The sequence below is a fragment of the Erinaceus europaeus genome, chromosome 15 (genome assembly GCF_950295315.1).
Source record: "Erinaceus europaeus chromosome 15, mEriEur2.1, whole genome shotgun sequence".
NCBI lineage: Eukaryota > Metazoa > Chordata > Mammalia > Eulipotyphla > Erinaceidae > Erinaceus > Erinaceus europaeus.
Genome location: NC_080176.1, coordinates 59,633,469 through 59,654,562, shown reverse-complemented (window position 1 = coordinate 59,654,562; position 21,094 = coordinate 59,633,469).

Genomic DNA, 21,094 nt, shown 5'->3' with positions numbered 1-21,094 from the left:
GGCTCCTTGTATCCCACAACCATAAGCAGTATGTTCCTTATCTTTGTCAGAGATTACCAGTGGAGATTGTGTTCTTCTGAACCAGAAAGTGTTTAATAAGGATACTCATACCCTTTGAAGTAATGCCTACTCTTTGGACCAGAATTTGGAATCCTTCCTGACAAATAGCCTCTGAGATTACCATGTAACTTCTTCTTTGTTCTTCTTCATTCTTCTTTTTCTTATTCTTCTCCTTCTCCTTCTCTTCCTCCTTCTCCTCCTCTTCCTTCTTTCAAGCAGTTTGCTCTTTTGAATATTCCAGCCTCAGAGAAGTCTTCATTGATCAACTTTGAAATTGTAGTAAGTCTTCATTTTGTCTCTGCCCAGAATTTAAAGGGAGAACCAGGGTAAACCATTGTTGCCACTTCTTCTCCAGGACCCCCCTCAGGGAACAGTGATGCAGCCTGAAAGGATCAATCTTCTCTCAAGGATCTGTTATTAGCATCCCAGCCATGGCAGCTTCCACACACTTTGTGTATCTCTCCACATCTTAGACATTAGCTGAGAGGAGATTTTATGGGTTTAGGGCACTTTTAAAATTTTTCATTGATTCATTCTTTTTTTTTTTTTTTTACAGAGCACTGCTCAACTCTGGCTGACTGTGGTGTGGGAGTGGAGTGAATTGAAAGTGGGACTTTGGAGCCTCAGGCATGAAGTCTCTGCAAAACCATTATACAATTAACCACCCCACCCCCCTTGCCTACTCTTTTAACAAAAAGACAGCAGTCCCAAATTCTTGAGTTATGAGACCAGACCCATCATCCCTTGCTTTTCAATAATCACTATTTGAATATTAGAACCCATAGCTTCTACTCAAAGCTTTGGTAAGATGTCTATTCCATTTTATGTTTCAGAAGTCTCTAGAATGGTAGAAATTGTGTTTGAAAGTGCTTCAAAGGTCTTCTATACAACTTTCTGTCTGTCCATAGCATGCCATTTGCTTCATAGGTCCTGTGATCAGATTTGCTGTAATTAGAACCCAACCCTGGGGAGCACTTGGCCTTCTACTGGGCACTGGGAGCAGAACCTCCTAGTGTCCAATCTGGAAGCAAGAAGATATGATTCAGCTTTGAAAACTATAAATTAGAAATTGACTTTTAGACAATTGTATTTTTAGAATGGAAGGAGGCTAAAATAAACACAATTTTAGACTTAGTGAAGGTTATTAGTATTCTATTCAGAAGAAAAATGACTGGCTAGTGATTGGTTAGTATAATATCTCCTAACTACAAATTTCTCTGGGAGTAGGGGTAGATAGCATAATGGTTATGCGAGTAGACTCTCATTCCTAAGGCTCCATAGTCCCTGGTTTAATACCCTGAAACTATGTAAACTAGAGCTGAGCAGTGCAATGGTTAGAAAAAAAAAAAACTCCACCCAAATTTCATTTTCCTTATACTAGATATTTTATTCATAATTTTAGTTTTTCTTTTGCTTTTTAGAATAAGATTTATTTTCATAAGTGAGGGAGGGAGAGGCTGAGAGGAAAAGAGAGATCAGAACACAGCTTAACTTGGGCATAGAGATAGTATTTGGGACTTTTGAGTTCTGAAGGTCAAGTCCGGCATGCAACAACTGAGCTAGCTTTCTTGTCCTTTATTTTTGTTTACTTTATTTTTATTTACTTTTTTTTATTTATTAGAAATTAAGATTAAGGGACTCAATGGACTTAATTAATTTAAGCTATGGTCTCTAGCACTACCAAGTGAATACTGCTATGAGTGCAGACACCATTTTCTTTCTTTCTTTTGTTATTTGGGATGTCTTCACTAAGATCAGCTTACTTTTTTATTTCTCAAATTGAATTTATAATTTCTCAGTAAAAAATAGAGATAAGTAGGGCACACACAAAACATTTTTCTCTCTTCAGAGTTGTCTAACTCTAGTCTATTTTCTGGGTCTGGTCCATGCTACCTCTCTCTCTCTCTCTCTCTCTCTCTCTATATATATATATATATATATATATATATATATATCTGCAACTTGGTGACTGAAAAACATTAAGACATAAACCAGAACAAATTGTTTAGTAGTAATCAGGAACCTAAAGATAAGACTATAGAATATGATATTTGGGGTCTCCACTTGGAAAAAGCTAGGAACTCTATTTTAGGTATATCCCAAGGGGTCCATGACATTACTAATTTTTTCCTGAGCCTGACAGCTAACATTCAGGTGGGCTAAGGTTATTGTATGGGGAGATGGTGTTAGAGTTGCAAATAGGACTAGGAAAGTAGATCAGGGCAAATAATAGCTCCTAATATGGAAATGGTATATAATGGTATATGGGAATACTATTGAACTGATCTGGGACTCATATTAGGCTCAGAAGCCTGTGTAACCTCTGCATCCCTGTAGGACTGAGTTCACATTCCATGATCATAGCTAGAAACCTTCTAGGCTGCACTCATTTTAGGACCAGTCTCCATCAAATGGCAGAGTATATGTTGACTCAACCTCCTTCTAGAGAATGGCACTCCCAGTTTTTAACAGTATTTCATAAAATTAAAATATTTCAGATGGGGGCCAGGTAGTAGTACACCTGGTTGAGTGCACATGTTGTAACAAGGACCAGGGTTCAAGCCCCCAGCCCCCACCTGCAGGGGGAAAGCTTTGCAAGCTGGGCTTGAAGTATCCCTCTCCCTCTCCCTCTCCCTCTCCCTCTCCCTCTCCCTCTCCCTCTCCCTCTCCCTCTCCCTCTCCCTCTCCCTCTCCCTCTCCCTCTCCCTCTCCCTCTCCCTCTCCCTCTCCCTCTCTCCCTTTTTCTCCCTACTCTTTTGATGTCTGGCTGTCTCTATTCAATAAATAAATAAATAAATAATTAAAGATGATTAAAAATACATTTCAGATGTATCATTTCAGACTCACAAGTGTTGTGTGAATCACCCTCCAGCCTCCACCAAAGTTGTGTCAGGGGCTCTTTTCCATTGTCATATCACCTTTCCTGTGCCACAGTAGTTAGAATCCAGCAGGAACAGGGGACTTTATAGAGTGGCTAATCAGAAAGCATATGTTCTAACAACAGTAGCTAATATCGATACCCTTCATGCTGTGAGATCACACCATTTGTCCTTGGTGCCTGTGCATGGTGACAAGGAGATTTCCCTTTCTTCCTTCCCTCCTTTCCTTCCTTCCTTCCTTCCTTCCTTCCTTCCTTCCTTCCTTCCTTCCTTCCTTCCTTCCTTTCCTCTCTCTCTCTCTCTCTCTCCTTTTTAACTTAAGTTTAACTTATGTCTGTATTTAGTCACTTTCATGAGAGAACACAATTTAGCTTTCACATGTGATGGTACCAGAGATAAAAACTGAGGCCTCCAGAGTCTCAGACATGCTGGTTCTGTACTTTAACCTTATGCCAGCTTCCTAGCTCACCTTTCTCTTTTTAGCAGGTCATTCATTCCATCATGAGGGGCCCATTTTTCTGACCTTATCTAAACCGCATAACTTTCCAAAGAGGTCCTAACAAGATGATATCTGAGGGCTAGATATCAATATATGGCTCTCTGGAGGATGCAAATATTCATTCCATAATGGGATGGGTAAGGTTAAATGTGCCCCAAAGCAGTATTTAAACAATTAAAAGCTGGGAATCAAGGTTTCCACATACTACGACCCAGGCTATCAGGAAGACGGGCTAGGATCTCCAAAAGGCAAATGGCTTTCTTCATGGTTGTTTTCTGGATAATGGTCATCCCAGAAGAGAGGCAGATTTAGGGGCAATGCCTTCTATGTCTAAGGGCCCTGTTACTTGCCTCTACCTTTACTGTTGTCTCAGTCATTTCTCCAAGTTTTGGTGGTGCCAGTGAACCAAACGAAGACTTAGAGTAATTCTTTTTTTTTAAATATATTTTTTATTTCAATATTTATTTATTCCCTTTGTTGCCCTTGTTGTTGTAGTTATTATTGCTGTTGTTATTGATGTTGTTCATTGTTGGATAAGACAGAGAGAAATGGAGAGAGGAGGGGAAGACAGAGGGGGAAAGAAAGACAGACACCTGCAGACCTGCTTCACTGCCTGTGAAGCGACTCCCCTGCAGGTGGGGAGCCAGGGGCTCGAACCGGGATCCTTACACCAGTCCTTGTGCTTGCCGCCACCTGCGCTTAACCCGCTGCACTACCGCCTGACTCCCAGAGTAATTCTTTTTTTTTTAAACGTATTATTTTATTTTATTTATTCCCTTTTGTTGCCCTTGTTGTTTTATTGATGTCATTGTTGTTGGATAGGACAGAGAGAAATGGAGAGAGGAAGGGAAGACAGAGAAGGAGAGAGAAAGATAGACACCTGCAGACCTGCTTCACCGCCTGTGAAGCTACTCCCCTGCAGGTGGGGAGCCAGGGTCTAGAACCGGGATCCTTAAGCCAGTCCTTGCACTTCACACCACCTGTGCTTAACCCACAGTGCTACAGCCTGACTCCCTCCCAGAGTAATTCTTAAGCCATTAAATGTTTATCTAGAGGTAATAGAGTCAGTATTTCAACATTCTTCAATTATCAATAGTTTGATGGAATAATTCCAGCCAGGAAGCCATTTTCTTGCCTTTTTAAAAACACAGGGGAAACTGTTGGCAAGTATTATCTTTGGTTGATAGTGCTTTGCCGAACATTTAATTATTGTATTGCAGAAACACCACGATTAGTGCACCCCAGGACAATAATTTCTCATCAAGCTGCCTGCCCATTATCTGCCAGTGGGGTTAAAACAGATGTTTTGCTCTTGTCCTTTGTGGAAGTCACTTCCTGAGCTTCATCTCATGTTTTATGATGTGTTTACTTCACATCAGGTCTGATTATAATGAACATTTCTTAAACTAAAGCATTTCATAACAACAATAAAACAAGGGCAACAAAAGGGAATAAATAAATATAAAAAAAACTAAAGCATTTCCTCCTTGTAGTCTCACCAGAGAATAATTTGTAGAGGGAAAAAAAGCAGAGTAAGAATTGATTTTATTAAGATATTTTTCCTCTTCTAATTAACGATGGTATCTGGGTTATCCTAATCAGAAGCCAAATAGACACTAGGGGAATGAGATTCTTTCTTGTTGAAATCCACAAGTTTATCCTGGATGCTACATTCTATTTTGCATCATCTGTGTTCCAAGTATCTTAACATCCCATTGATTTTTTTTTTCTTTTTATCAGAACACTGCTCAGCTCTGGTTTATGGTGATGTCAGGAATTGAACCCGGGACTTTGGAGCTTCAGATATGAGAGTCTTTTTGCATAACCATTATGCTGTCTTTTAACATTTCATTGAAATTTCCCAGTTCTATATATTTCCTTAGGCCTTCATTGTCTGTTAGGTGAAAAAACAGCTAACAGTGAACAGCTAATAGTAAACAATTACCTATAGTTGGGGGACATACAGAAACAGATTGGGGGTATAGATCTACAGGCTAAAGTCCATATCAGCAGAGACACAACCACAGAAATCAGAATAAAAAGTCCTCTCTTCTGCACCACCAAAAGAATTTTGGTCCACATTCTCAGAAGGAGGAAATTTTCTGGGAATATGATTGATTAGAGGACTCTGACTCCCTGTTCCATTGGGACCTGGAACATTTGTGACCAGGAATCTTTGTTTTTATGCCATCGCTGGGAAGGAAGAGAATCTGGAGAACAACTGAGGAAGTCAGGAGGCTGTTTCTCTTTTCTGAGAGGGAAGGGAGGAAAAAGGATAGATGCCTGGAAGTTGTAATAGTTGTAGGTGCTTCTTAGAAAGGAAGTGAAGACAGGGCTATAGAAATGAATGAAAAATGGGCAAGAAAAATAAATATATGTCAACCCATATCTATGACCTTGGGAGAAATGTGGTGGTTACCACAGGAGGATGGGGGAGTGGTGTGGAATTATACCCCTATTGTCTTAAAATCCTATAAATCACTATTAAATTAAGAATAAAAGAAAGTAAACAAAAGAAAGAAAAGTTAACTCTATAAAAAGATAGAGCATACGTTTATGAAGTTTATACTGATAGCAGCAAGTAGCCCATGCTTTGCTAATGTACACAGAGTGTGTGATAGAAGAGAGATGAAGGGACACATAGTATGAAGACCCAACAACCACTGTGCACAGGGCTGGCAAGACAGCCCCCTTGGCCACTTGACATGTGCATGACCCAGGTTTCAGCCTGGCCCTCACCCCACTGCAGGGCACTTTGGTGCTGTAGTTTCTTTTTCTGGCTCTGTCTTTCTACCTGAAAAAGTTGATCTGGAGCAGTGAAACTCCAGTGATGTTCAAAATAATAATGATGATAATGACAATAATGACAATCTTGCACAATCTCTAAAAGTTCTCAAAGTGCCATGTCTATTTAAGGATTCTTTTTAAACTAGCTAACAGGTGGGGATTTTTTTTTTTTTTTGTGATCTGAATTATCTCTTCCTACTGACTGACAACTGAATGAGCATTCCTCACCATCTGTTGAGCTGAGAAGGCCACTGGTGTTGAGTGTATTCTTGTAGAAAGTTCCCTACACTGATATCAAATCACAAGGCAGGAAAGAAACAACTGGCAGTAGATTTAAATGGTAGCCATTAGCAATAGCACACAAAGGGAACCCCTAGTGGGATAACATAGTTAATACATTTTCCTGACTTGCTATTAGAAAAACCAAATTAAATTAGATACTACTAATTTGAAACTCCTGCTCATTTGGATTGGCCTGAATTAAATGTTGATTCTACTCTCAGTATAAAAAAAAAAAAGGTTTTCTTAACAAATTACTGAGGTAAACAAGATTGCAGGCAAGGAAGATGCTTAATGGAACAGTGGAGAATCAATTTGCAAGAAAACAATCATTGTGCTAATTTTAAACTGTTTCTGCCTGTTCATTAGAGCAGCCCATTAAAGACCTCTGCCTCTTAACACTTTGTTATGATAGTTTAAGTTGTTTTCTCTAGTAGGTAGTAAGGAGATAATTTAATTTGGACTTCTTTAATTCATATTGGACTCTTCATAGCCCACTTAGTTTGAATTAAGGGAGTTTGTCTATGGCTAGAGTAAGCTGCAGAGAATCAGTCTGTGGAGATTATTACAATACCAGAGTGAAACATACCATCTATGCTTTGTGAATGCAAATAAAATACCAACAAAGTGATACCACATTCAATTAATACTGTTCATTGTATTGGTCTTCTTTGAAATTCGCATACATTTGCTTAGTGTTTATAATTCTTTAAGAGTCATAGCATAAGAAGATTATAGAAGGTTTTATCTTTACTCATATTTAAGTAGTGCTATATTAAATATATTTTAAATCCATACTAAGAGGTTGAGAGGAATTTATTCTTCACAAGGAAGTTGGAGAACTATCAATAGTAATAGAACCACAGGTGATTTGGAAGTTGAGGACTCCATGGAGATCATCATGTAGTATCTCTGAACTGGAACTCAGGATACCCTAGATCTGGAGGTGTTCATAATTGTTCCAAGAAAAATAGAAGGGACTTTCTGGGATTACATGAGCTCTGGAAGAAGAGGTGTGACTTCCAGCCTGAAGACTCAATGATCACTCACAGAGTAACACCTTGGTAACTTCCAGTCCAGTCTTCAAGGACACCGGCCGAATTTCATTCAAAACAACAGCCAGAGGCTCCTGCCATGGCAAATTTGCCTACAAACCCCAGCAAAATTCTCCACCAAAACTATAATGTGGGAATCATCCCTCAGAGGCCAGACTAACATGTCACAGACTGGACAAAGAAGAGGGTGGATTTGGCTAAATCATGTCCATCTAAAATCCATGTCCTCCTATGACATTAAAACGGGGTCTAATTTGCAAAGAGAAGGACTTTGCATATGCAGTTTGTCAAGCTGAAGGTGTGCTGGTTAATTTTAGTTGTTAATTTGAATGGACCTTCTGGTTTCTAGATACTTGCCCAGACTTCACTGTGAGTAGTTCTATGTTGGTGTTTCTGGATGAGTCTATCAGTGTAAATTAATAGAGGAAAACAGATTGCATGTCCTAATAGGGTGGGTCTTCTCCAACCAGTAGAAGGACCAAATAGAACAAAAAGATAGACTCTACTCAAATACAGCATAATTTATCTTTTTCATCTAGGATACTGGATTTTGTCCTTCTTTTAGATCTGAAGTGAGGCACTGAATTTATCTAATCCAGAAGTTGCTAATCTTTGTATTGGAACCATAGGACTGAATGTCCTGGAGCTCCAATTTGTCAACTCCATATTTTGGAATAGGACAATCTGTGATTGATCTTAATGCTCTTGAGGGATTAGGTTTTATTTTTTTTATTTTTTGGCTCTTCCAATTTCTAGATCTACCCACATTTCTTGGCTCATGGAACTGCATTCCTCTGACCCTAGCTTATTTTATTTTCCTCTTCTCTGTGCCCTCTTCTCTCTGCCACACAGGGAACCTGGTTGTTTTATTGGGCTCCTTTGGATAGTCAGAGCTAAACTCCCTATATTGATCCACAGTGCAATTACATTCACAAAATCTATTTATGCCCCAGGTAACAGATTTGCAAATTCTAGAGAATGATTTTAGGTCATCACTACTCAGTTTACCACAGCTACCTAATGTGATTAGAATTTGCTGGGTTCAAAGGTTTTCTGGCATGAATCTTGGATTGAGTGAATTGACTCAGACACCATCACATGGTCAAACAGCGGTCTGGAGGTGACCATATTTGTATACATCCTGCATGATGGGATTTCACCAACTATGACCACAGACACACCTCACAATAGTTATTGACCAAAACATGCATTACATCAAAGTAGAATAAGGAATATCAAAGTATATTTTTAAGGGTACATATATATTTCAAGCATAAATAATCTGACTACTTAGGGCATTATTCTAAATGTTACCCATGGCACAAACTCTAGTGACACATGAAATATAATGTCTATCCTAAGCCCAACTCTGCACTTTTAGGATTCTGACTTTCAGAGTTATTATTTTCCATCAGCTGTATTTGAATCCACACTTGTTGTCTGTGGGGATGTGTTGATCCAGATTATTCTTAACTCCTGATCTCTGCCAGATACCCTAATATCAGAGAGCTGTGTTGAAGGAGTTTTCTGGTCCCAGATATCTTGATATCTGTTGCTAGAAAATCTATTGATTTCAACTAAGCCTCCATGTTTACAAAACATGTCTTGTTGATTGCTATCAGATTCATTCCTTTGTCTAAGTATACCAGAAGGCCTTCCCAATAAGAAAGGCTTCAGATACTCACTTCATCTGTAAGGCCACAGTGTAAGTCATCATGGCATTGGTATTTAATGGGATGTTATGAGTGAAATCAATGCATTAAAATATAACTTCAAAATGTCATTATCAAATTATAGGTTAATCAAGCCATGTAGAAAAAGCATTGGCAAATTCTATGTCAAACTGTACAGTAATAAAAATTACAAAGCAGGGCAGAGCCAAGATGGTGACTTGGAGACAGCTGCTGTAGTGAGCTCCAATAAGAAGTGGCTTGTGACCTAGGATTCTCTGGATAGGGTAGGATACTGGGCCATCAGCAGGACAGTGAATAAGTGTGACACCAAGGAGGGATCCTATAGCTCACTCTTGGGTTAGAAAAGAGAGGCCAGGAGGAAAAAGAAAGGAAATCTTTTGATTATTTCTGAAACTCACCCCCCCCACACACACACACACACCTCAGAAGCAGCCCACAGGGGCTGGACAGCCACTACTAGCAGGCTTCCTGCTGAGCTATTTTCTTTACCAAGATTCCTGGCTCAACAGGGGTGTCATTCCAATTCTTTTCCTTTTTGTTTTCCTTCTCTATTTTTTTTAAGTGATTGGAGCTCTATTTGAGTGACAAAATATCTGACCAATTAGAGCCTCACCCCTGCCTGGGAAAGACTACCTGGAGGGTTTTTTTTTTTTTTTTTTTTTTTTTTTTGATACTTCTTTGTCTTTGCTCAGATTTTCTACAGCCAATCTACAGTGGTCCAAGCTGCAGATTGACTGTTAGGGTTTTTTACTCTACTCTATTTTATTACTACTATTATTTAATCATGTGTCCCATTCCCTCCCTCCTTCCGCAGGTTGACCAAAATTAACTGTTGTTGTTTTTTCCATTGTTAGGTGACTGGGTGTCCTATCCATTGTGAGAGGAACATGTTTCACTCTACCACTTCCCTGCATTCTCCTTTATCCCTCCTCCTAGCTAATTCAAAATAATAATAATAATAATAATAACTCCTTTCAGTGCACTTTATTTTCTTGTTCTTGTCTTCTTTTCTTCCTTCCTCCATCTTTTGCTTTCTGAATTTACTGATACTCATTTGTGAATTATTTTGGGGAATAAACCTGACTCAAAGTGGATTTTGTGTGTGTGTGTTTATGTGTGTGTGTGTGTGTGTGTGTGTCTTTTCTACTTCCCTTTCTCCTCTTGCTATCCCTAGAATTTATAGTGGACACTAGATTTGCATAATTGTCTATTCTTGCTTTCCCTTTTTTCCTTACTCCACACTCACACTTAGATCAACGAAACAGAGAATCAACAAAGAAACAAGAGAATTAAGTGAAGAGATGGACAGACTAGACATCCTGGACATTTTCAGAGTCCTTCACACCAAAAAACTGGAATACACATTCTTTTCAAATCCACACAGCACATACTCAAGGAGAGACCACATGTTAGGCCACAAAGACAGCATCAACAAATTCAAGAGGATTGAAATCATCCCAAGTATCTTCTCAGACCACAGTGGAGTAAAGTTAACATTTAACAACAAACAGAAAATTACTAAAAGTCACAGAATCTGGAAACTAAACAACATACTGCTTAAGAACCACTGGGTCAGAGAGTCACTCAAGGAAGAAATTCAAATATTCCTGGAAACAAATAAAAATGAAGACACAAGCTATCAAAATATTTGGGGCACAGTTAAAGCAGTAATGAGAGGGAAATTCATACCCATACAATCACATATTAAAAAAGAAGAAAAAGCTCAAATAAATGACTTTACTGCACACCTTAAGGACTTAGAGGAATAAGACTAAAGGAACCCTAAATCAATGAGGACAGAAATCACTAAAATTAGAGTAGAAATAAACAACATCAAAAATAAGAGAACCATATAAAAGATCAGTGAAGCCAAATGTTGGTTCTTTGAAAAATTAAACAAGATTGACAAACCCCTATCCAGACACTAAAAAAGGGAGAAGACTCAAATAAATATAATTGTAAATGAAGGAGGAGATATTACAACTGTCACCACAGAAATCCAGAACATCTTGCAGATGATATGATAGTATACATAGAAAAACCTAAAGAATGCAGCAGAAAACTACTGGAAATTATTAGACAATATAGCAAGTTGTCAGGCTACAAAAGAAATGGCATTTCTTTATGCAAACACTAAATCTGAAGAAAAAAACATCCAGAAATCACTCCTATTCACTGTTGCAGCAAAATCAATAAAACACCTAGGAATAAAGCTGACCAAAGAAGGGAAAGACTTGTATACTGAAAATTATGAGTCACTATTCAAGGAAATAGAAACTGATACCAAGAAATGGAAAGACAACCCATGCTCATGGATTGGAAGAATAAATATCATCAAAATGAATATTCTCCCCAGATCCATATACAAATTTAATGAGATATCCATCAAAGTTGCACCAAACTTCTTTAAGAGAATAGAACAAAAACTACAATCATTTATCTGGTACCAGAAAACACCTAGAAGTGTCAATAAAATCTTGAGGAAAAGAAACAGAAATGGAGGCATCACACTCCCAGATCTTAAATTCTATTATATAGCCATCATCATCAAAACAGCCTTGTACCAGAACAAAAAAAGACACAGAGACCAGTGGAACAGAATTGAAAGCCCAGAACTAACCCCCACACTTATGGACATCTAATCTTTGATAAGGGGGCCCAAAGTATTAAATGGAGGAAGGAGGCTCTCTTCAATGAATGGTGCTGGGAAAACTGGGTTGAAACATGCAGAAGAATGAAACCACCTTATCTCACTAGAAATAAAAATCAACTCCAAATGGATCAAGGACCTGGATGTTAGACTGGAAACTATCAAATACTTAGAAGAAAACATTGGTGGAACACTTTCCCACCTAAACCTCAAGGGCATCTTTGATGAAACAAACCCAATTGCAAGGAAGACTAAAGCAGAAATAAACCAATAGGACTACATCAAATTGAAAACCTTATGCACAGCCAAAGAATCTATCACACAAACAAAGAGTCCCCTCACAGAATGGGAGAAGATCTTCGCATGCCGTACATCAGACAAGAGACTAATCACAAAAATATACAAAGAGCTCAGCCAACTTAGCATCAAAAAAAGCAAATGACCCCATCCAAAAATGAGGAGAGGATATTAACAGAACATTCACTACAGAAGAGATACAAAAGGCTAACAACATATAAAAAATTGCTTCAGGTCACAGATTGTCAGAGAAATACAAATAATGATAACATTGAGATACCACCTCATTCCTATGAGAATGGCATACATCAAAAAGGACAAATGCTAAGGAGGCTATGTGGACAGAGGAACCCTTCTGCACTACTGGTGGGAATGTAAATTGGTCCAGCCTCCGTGGAGAGCACTCTGGAGAACTCTCATAAGGCTAGACATGGACCTTCCATATGACCCAGTAATTCCTCCTTGGGGATACACCCCAAGGACTCCATAACACCCAACAGAATAATATGTGTACACCTATGTTTATAGCATCACAATTTGTAATAGCTAAAACCTGGAAGCAACCCAGGTGCCCAACAACTGACGAGTGGCTGAGAAAGCTGTGGTATATATACACAATGGAATACTTTGCAGCTATTAAGAACAATGAACCCACCTTCTCTGACCCATCTTGGATGGTGCTAGAAGGAATTATGTTAAGTGAGCTAAGTCAGAAAGATAAAGATGAGTATGGGATGATCCCACTCATAAACAGAAGTTTAGAAAGAATAGCAGAAAGGGAAACTCAAAGCAGGATCTGACTAAATATGGAGTAGGGCACCAAAGTAAAAACCCTGGGCTGAAGGTGAGGGTGGATGTTCAGCTTTATGGAGTGGGAGGGGTGGGGAGCAGGGGGATGAGATGGGACACAGTTTTTGGTGGTGGGAATGGTGTTTATGTACACTCCTATTAATTTGTAATCATATAAATCATTATTTTAGTAATAGGAGGGGGAAAAACTGATTGAATATCTCAAACTTTTTAAAGCACAGACTGAGTCTTTTTAACATAGGCTGAGTCTTTGATATGTTGACTCTCTTAAAAGTTTAGTCCAGAAAGAACAGAAGCAACCAGAGGAAGATGGCGGCCTGAGAAATTGCTAACAGCGAGTGCTCTGATCGCATAGTTGGCAACGGTAGGATTTTCTGCCTTTAGCAGGCCAGTCAATAAGGAGGGACACCAAAGAAGCGATTACAATTTAATTTGGGTTAAGAATTAGAGTAAAGGTGACACGGACTAGCGGGGCGCCAGAATTCCCAGGCGGCGCCGGGCAAGGCGAGTGCGCCGGGCATTGTCCTCCACCAGCCCAGGAAGGCGGCTCCTCCGCTGGTTGTAGAGCGCGGCGGGCAGAGGACCCGGAGAGAGCACTTTAGCTCGGGGGCTTCCTCTTGGGAGTCTCCAGGGTCCACCGTGACCCTGAGGGCGGATCCAAAGACTTCTTGAGTATAGCTCTCATTGGATCAAAGGACTTGGAGCTAGTTTTCATTTTTGAGAAATCCTTTAAAAAAGTCTGGAGGGGGGGTTTCCCGGAAGATGGCAGACTGAGAAGCGACTAGCCTTGGAGCTCCGGACACATCTCGTGTAAACAATAGGATTTTCTGCCTTTAGCAGGCCAGCCAATAAGGAGCCATAGCAGTGACACCAAGGTGTCTATAACTTAATTTGGGTTAAGAATTATAGTAGGGGAAAAAAATTCTTTTTTCTTCCTTTTAATTTTCAAGCATACATCCTTCCCACCGCCCCCCCCCCCCCCCCCATAAGCAGTGCCTGGGACCAGCTACTAGCAGGATACCCCATACCACCAAACAGGGTGTTTTTTTTTTTTTTTTTTTAATTCACTGATACACATTTGGGAAGTTCCTCGCACTGCTCTTTAATTACAACTCTTCTTCTTATCTTCTCCCTTTTCTCTCTCTTATCTCTCTCTATCACTCTCTCTTTTTTTTTTTTAATCTTGTCATACACTTCTTTCTTCTTTGCCTTTCTGAATTTGTGAATTACTTTGGGGAAGAAATCTGACCTAGAGTGGACTCTCTATGTGTGTATCTCTGCTCTAGTGCCCTTTACACTCTTGTTACCCCTAGAATATACACTGGATAGTAGATTTGCATAACTGTCTATTCTTGCTATCCTCTCTTTCTTTTCTCTTTCTTCACTGGGATTTGGTTACTATTTTTTCACGGACTGGAGAAATTGTTTGGCTAACTGGTAATGATTAAACTCCTTCAATACTTACTTCAGTTGCTACTGTTATTCCGGAGGTTGGTGAGTGCAATTGTCATAAAGGTATTTAGTACAGTGTTACTTGTGCTCAAAACACAACAACTGAGGAACAACAGAGCATAAAAAAAAAGAGAGAAACACATAAAAAAATGGGTAGATTAAAAACAAATAAAACTGCTACCCCAGTGAATGAAGACAAGAGCCCAGAAGAAACCACAAATCAGTCAGAAGTAACCATAGATAAGAAAAGTATGCAAGCAATAATAAACTTATTAATCACAGAAATGAAAACAACATTGGAGGAAAGGAATGGCAGTATTAGGGAAACAACAGTTGAGACCCCCAAGGAAAATACTGATTATCTTGAGGCAATTAGAGAACTGAAAGCTGAAATAGCTGTAATGAAGAAAGAAGCTGAGGCAAGGGAAAGCAGACTAACAGAAGCAGAAAACAGAATTAGTCAGACAGAGGATGAGTTAGAGAAAACTAAGAAAGAGGTGAAAGAGCTTAAAAAGAGATTGAGAGACACTGAAAACAACAACAGAGACATATGGGATGATCTCAAAAGAAGTAACATTCGTATAATTGGCCTGCCAGAGGAAGAAAGAGAGGAAGGGGAAGCAAACATTCTAGAGGAAATAATACAAGAAAACTTCTCAGACCTGAATAACAGAAAGGATATCAAGGTTCAAGAGGCCCAGAGAGTACCAAACAGAATCAACCCAGACCTGAAGACACCAAGACACATCATAGTCACAATGAGAAGAAGTAAGGATAAAGAAAGGATCCTAAAGGCTGCAAGAGAGAAACAAAAAGTCACATACAGGGGAAAACCCATAAGACTATCTGCAGATTTCTCAACTCAAACTCTAAAAGCCAGAAGGGACTGGCAAGATATCTATCAAGCCCTGAATGAAAAAGGATTTCAACCAAGGATAATATATCCTGCTAGACTTTCATTCAAGCTAGATGGAGGGATCAAAACCTTCTTAGACAAACAACAGTTAAAGGAGACAACTATCACCAAGCCGGCCCTGAAAGAGGTACTAAAAGACCTCTTATAAACAAGAACATCACTATAATACTTGCAATATATCAGAGTAAACAAATTGTTTTTTAGAACAATGGCACTACAATACATTAAATCCATAATATCAATAAATGTCAATGGCTTAAATTCACCCATCAAAAGGCACAGGGTGGGGGGATGGATCAGAAAACATAACCCAACCACATGCTGCTTGCAAGAATCCCATCTGTCACAACAAGATAAACACAGACTTAAAGTGAAAGGATGGAAAACTATCATACAGGCTAACGGACCACAAAAAAGGGCAGGAACAGCCATTCTCATCTCAGACACGATAGATTTTAAATTAAATAAAGTAATAAAAGATAGGCAAGGACATTACATAATGATTAGAGGATCAATCAGCCAAGAAGACTTAACAATTATTAACATCTATGCACCCAACGAGGGACCATCTAAATACATTAAGCATCTACTGAAAGAATTTCAAAAATACATCAATAGTAATACAATAATAGTGGGAGACTTCAATACCCCACTCTCACACTTAGACAGATCAACAAAGCAGAGAACCAATAAAGATACAAGAGAATTGAATGAAGAGATTGACAGACTAGACCTCTTGGACATTTTCAGACTCCTCCACCCCAAAAAACTGGAATACACCTTCTTCTCAAATCCACATAACACATACTCAAGGATAGACCACATGTTAGGCCACAAAGACAGCATCAATAAATTCAAGAGCATTGAAATCATCCCAAGTATCTTCTCAGACCACAGTGGAGTAAAACTAACTTTTAACAACAAACGGAAAATTATTAAAAGACATAGAATTTGGAAACTAAACAACATGCTCCTTAAGAACCACTGGGTCAGAGACTCACTCAAACAGGAAATTCAAATGTTCCTGGAAACTAATGAAAATGAAGACACAACCTATCAAAATATTTGGGACACAGCGAAAGCAGTACTGAGAGGGAAACTTATAGCCATACAATCACATATTAAACACCAAGAAGAAGCCCAAATGAACGACCTTATTACACACCTCAAGGACTTAGAGGAAGAGGAACAAAGGAACCCTAAAGCAACCAGAAGGACAGAAATCACTAAAGTTAGAGCAGAAATAAACAACATCGAAAATAAAAGAACCATACAAAAGATCAATGAAGCCAAATGTTGGTTCTTTGAAAGATTAAACAAAATTGACAAACCCCTAGCCAGACTCACCAAACAAAAAAGAGAGAAGACTCAAATTAATAGAATTGTAAACGATACAGGAGATATCACAACTGACACCACAGAAATCCAGAGAATTCTGCGAAACTTCTATAAAGAACTATATGCCACCAAGCTAGAGAATCTGGAAGAAATGGAACAATTCCTAGAAACCTATGCACTTCCAAAACTGAACCAAGAAGAACTACAAAATCTAAATGCACCAATCACAGACAAAGAAATTGAAACCGTTATTAAGAATCTCCCCAACAACAAAAGTCCTGGACCAGATGGCTTCACAAACGAATTCTACAAAACTTTCAGGAAACAGTTAATACCCATACTTCTTAAGCTATTCCATAAGATTGAAGAAACAGGAATACTCCCTTCCACCTTTTATGAAGCCAACATCACCCTGATACCAAAAGCTGATAGGGACAGAACAAAAAAGGAAAACTACAGACCAATATCTCTGATGAACATAGATGCCAAAATATTAAACAAGATCTTGGCCAACCGGATACAGCAACACATCAAAAAGATTGTTCATCATGACCAAGTGGGATTCATCCCAGGAATGCAAGGCTGGTTCAACATCCGTAAGTCAATCAATGTCATTCATCACATCAATAAAAGCAAAGCCAAAAACCACATGATTATCTCAATAGATGCAGAGAAAGCCTTTGACAAAATCCAACACCCATTCATGCTCAAAATTCTACAAAAAATGGGAATAGATGGGAAATTCCTCAAGATAGTGGAGTCTATATATAGCAAACCTACAGCCAACATCATACTCAATGGAGAGAAGCTGAAAGCATTCCCCCTCAGATTGGGGACTAGACAGGGCTGTCCACTGTCACCGTTACTCTTCAACATAGTATTGGAAGTTCTTGCCATAGCAATCAGGCAAGAGAAAGAAATCAAAGGGATACAGATTGGAAGGGAAGAAGTCAAGCTCTCACTATTTGCAGATGATATGATAGTATACATAGAAAGACCTAAAGAATCCAGTAGAAAATTACTGGAAGTTGTTAGGCAATACAGCAAGGTATCAGGCTACAAAATCAATGTACAAAAATCAGTGGCATTTCTTTATGCAAACACTAAATCTGAAGAAGAAGACATCCAGAAATCACTCCCATTTACTGTTTCAGCAAAATGAATCAAATACCTAGGAATAAAGTTGACCAAAGAAGTGAAAGACTTGTATGCTGAAAACTATGAGTCGCTACTCAAGGAGATAGAAACTGATACCAAGAAATGGAAAGATATCCCATGCTCATGGATTGGAAGAATAAATATCATCAAAATGAATATTCTCCCCAGAGCCATATACAAATTTAATGCAATACCCATCAAAGTTCCACCAGGCTTCTTTAAGAGAATAGAACAAACACTACAATCATTTATCTGGAACCTGAAAACACGTAGAATTGCCAAAACCATCTTAAGGAAAAGAAACAGAAATGGAGGCATCACACTCCCAGACCTTAAACTATATTATAAAGCAATCATCATCAAAACAGCATGGTACTGGAACAAAAATAGGCACACAGACCAGTGGAACAGAATTGAAAGCCCAGAAGTAAATCCCAACACCTATGGGCATCTAATCTTTGATAAGGGGCCCAAAGTATTAAATGGAAAAAGGAGGCTCTCTTCAATAAATGGTGCTGGGAAAACTGGGTTAAAACATGCAGAAGAATGAAATTGAACCACTTTATCTCACCAGAAACAAAAATCAACTCCAAATGGATCAAAGACCTAGATGTCAGACCAGAAACAATCAAATACTTAGAGGAAAACATTGGTAAAACACTTTCCCACATACACCTCAAGGACATCTTTGATGAATCAAACCCAATTGCAAGGAAGACCAAAGCAGAAACAAACCAATGGGACTACATCAAATTGAAAAGCTTCTGCACATCCAAAGAAACTATTAAACAAACAGAGAGACCCCTCACAGAATGGGAGATCTTCACATGCCAGACATCAGACAAGAAACTAATCACCAAAATATATAAAGAGCTCAGCAAACTTAGTCGCAAAAAAGCAAATGACCCCATCCAAAAATGGGCAGAGGAAATGAACAAAACATTCACCACAGAGGAGATCCAAAAGGCTAACAAACATATGAAAAACTGCTCTAGGTCACTGATTGTCAGAGAAATGCAAATTAAGACAACACTAAGATACCACCTCACTCCTGTAAGAATGGCATACATCAAAAAGAACAGCAGCAACAAATGCTGGAGAGGATGTGGGGACAGAGGAACCCTTTTACATTGCTGGTGGGAATGTAAATTGGTCCAGCCTCTGTGGAGAGCAGTCTGGAAAACTCTCAGAAGGCTAGACATGGACATATGACCCAATAATTCCTCTCCTGGGGTTATACCCCAAGGACTCCATAACACCCAACCAAAAAGAGGTGTGTACTCCTATGTTCATAGCAGCACAATTCATAATAGCTAAAACCTGGAAGCAACCCAGGTGCCCAACAACAGATGAGTGGCTGAGAAAGCTGTGGTATATATACACAATGGAATACTATGCAGCTATCAAGAACAATGAACCCACCTTCTCTGACCCATCTTGGACAGAGCTAGAAGGAATTATGTTAAGTGAGCTAAGTCAGAAAGATAAAGATGAGTATGGGATGATCCCACTCATCAACAGAAGTTGAGTAAGAAGATCTGAAAGGGAAACTAAAAGCAGGACCTGACCAAATCATAAGTAGGGCACGAAAGTAAAAACCCTGTGGTGAGGGGTAGACATGCAGCTTCCTGGGCCAGTGGGGGGTGGGAGTGCGCGGGAGGGATGGGTCACAGTCCTTTGGTGGTGGGAATGGTGTTTACGTACACTCCTAGCAAAATGTAGACATATAAATCAGTAGTTAATTAATATGAGAGGGGGAAATCAATTGTATGTCTCAAAGTTTCTCAAAAGACAAACTGAATCTTTTTAATATATAGGCTACGTATTTGATATGCTGACTCTCTCAAAAGCCTAGACCAAGTAGATTAGAAGCTTCCAATAGCACAGCTATATACAAGATACTGGATACTGTACAGCAAACCATAACAAAGGGACTTTTCAAAGTTAACCCAATTAACAAATAATGTGATAATAATATTAACTATTGATTGTCTTTTTGAACCCTAAGACAGCAGGAACCTCACATCTTCACTATAGAGCCCCTACTTCCCCCAGTCCTGGCACCCATGGATAGAGCCCACTTTCCCGTATGCATCTCCCAATCCAAACCAAATAATATTGCATCCGCCGATCACCACCTAACCAAAGCAACGATTGCCATCTCAACATGCTTCACCTCAGACTGTATCCAGAGACTTCACATGTGGAATGAAACCCTTCAGCTTCATTACTCGGGTGAGACCTTTCCTTTAATAATACACTCTAATTTCATCTCAGGTAGTTCACTTTCTAACAAAGTCCCATAACCTAGATATACACCAGTTTCTGTGAGAGAGAGCTTATGTGCACATGTATCCATAAACTACTGCAAAATATATACATGAAAGCAGGATTACACTAGAGTTCTCAGTGAGTACCTCCCTAACACTTCCTCTCCACTATTCCAAGCTTGGGATCCATGATTCCTCAACAAATTGTTTGGCTTCATATGTTAACTCTCTTTTCAATCACCAGGTTCCAGATTCCACCAGGATGCTGGCTAGGCTTCCCTGGATTGAAGACCCCACCAATGTGTCCTGGAGCTCAGCTTCCCCAGAGACACACCCTACTAGGGAAAGAGAGAGGCAGACTGGGGGTATGGACCGACCAGTCAATGCCCATATTCAGCAGGGAAGCAATTACAGAAGCCAGACCTTCTACCTTCTGCAACCCTCAACGACCCTGGGTCCATGCTCCCAGAGGGATAGAGAATGGGAAAGCTACCATGGGAGGGGGTGAGTTATGGGGATTGGGTGGTGGGAATTGTGTGGAGTTGTACCCTTCCTACCTTATGCTTTTGTTCACTAATCCTTTCTTAAATAAAAAATTAAAAAAAAAAAAAGAGAAGCAACCAGTGTCATAGCTATATACAAATAATGCCAAAGGACATAAAACTTGGTGATGTTGTGTATGATACTAAAAATTCTAACAAAAGGATATTTCAAAGTTAACCCAATTGCCAAATAATGTGATTATAGCAATAATTATTATCTTCTTAAACCCTAAGACAGAAGGAACTCCTGCTTCCTCTTTAGAGCCTATATTTCCCCCAGTCCTGGAACCTCTAGGGTGGGGCTAATTTTCCTCCGTGCTTCTCTCAATTCATACCAAATGATGTTGCATCTGCCGATTCCAACCTAATCAATGCAATGAGTACCACCTCAGAATGCTTCACCTTAGA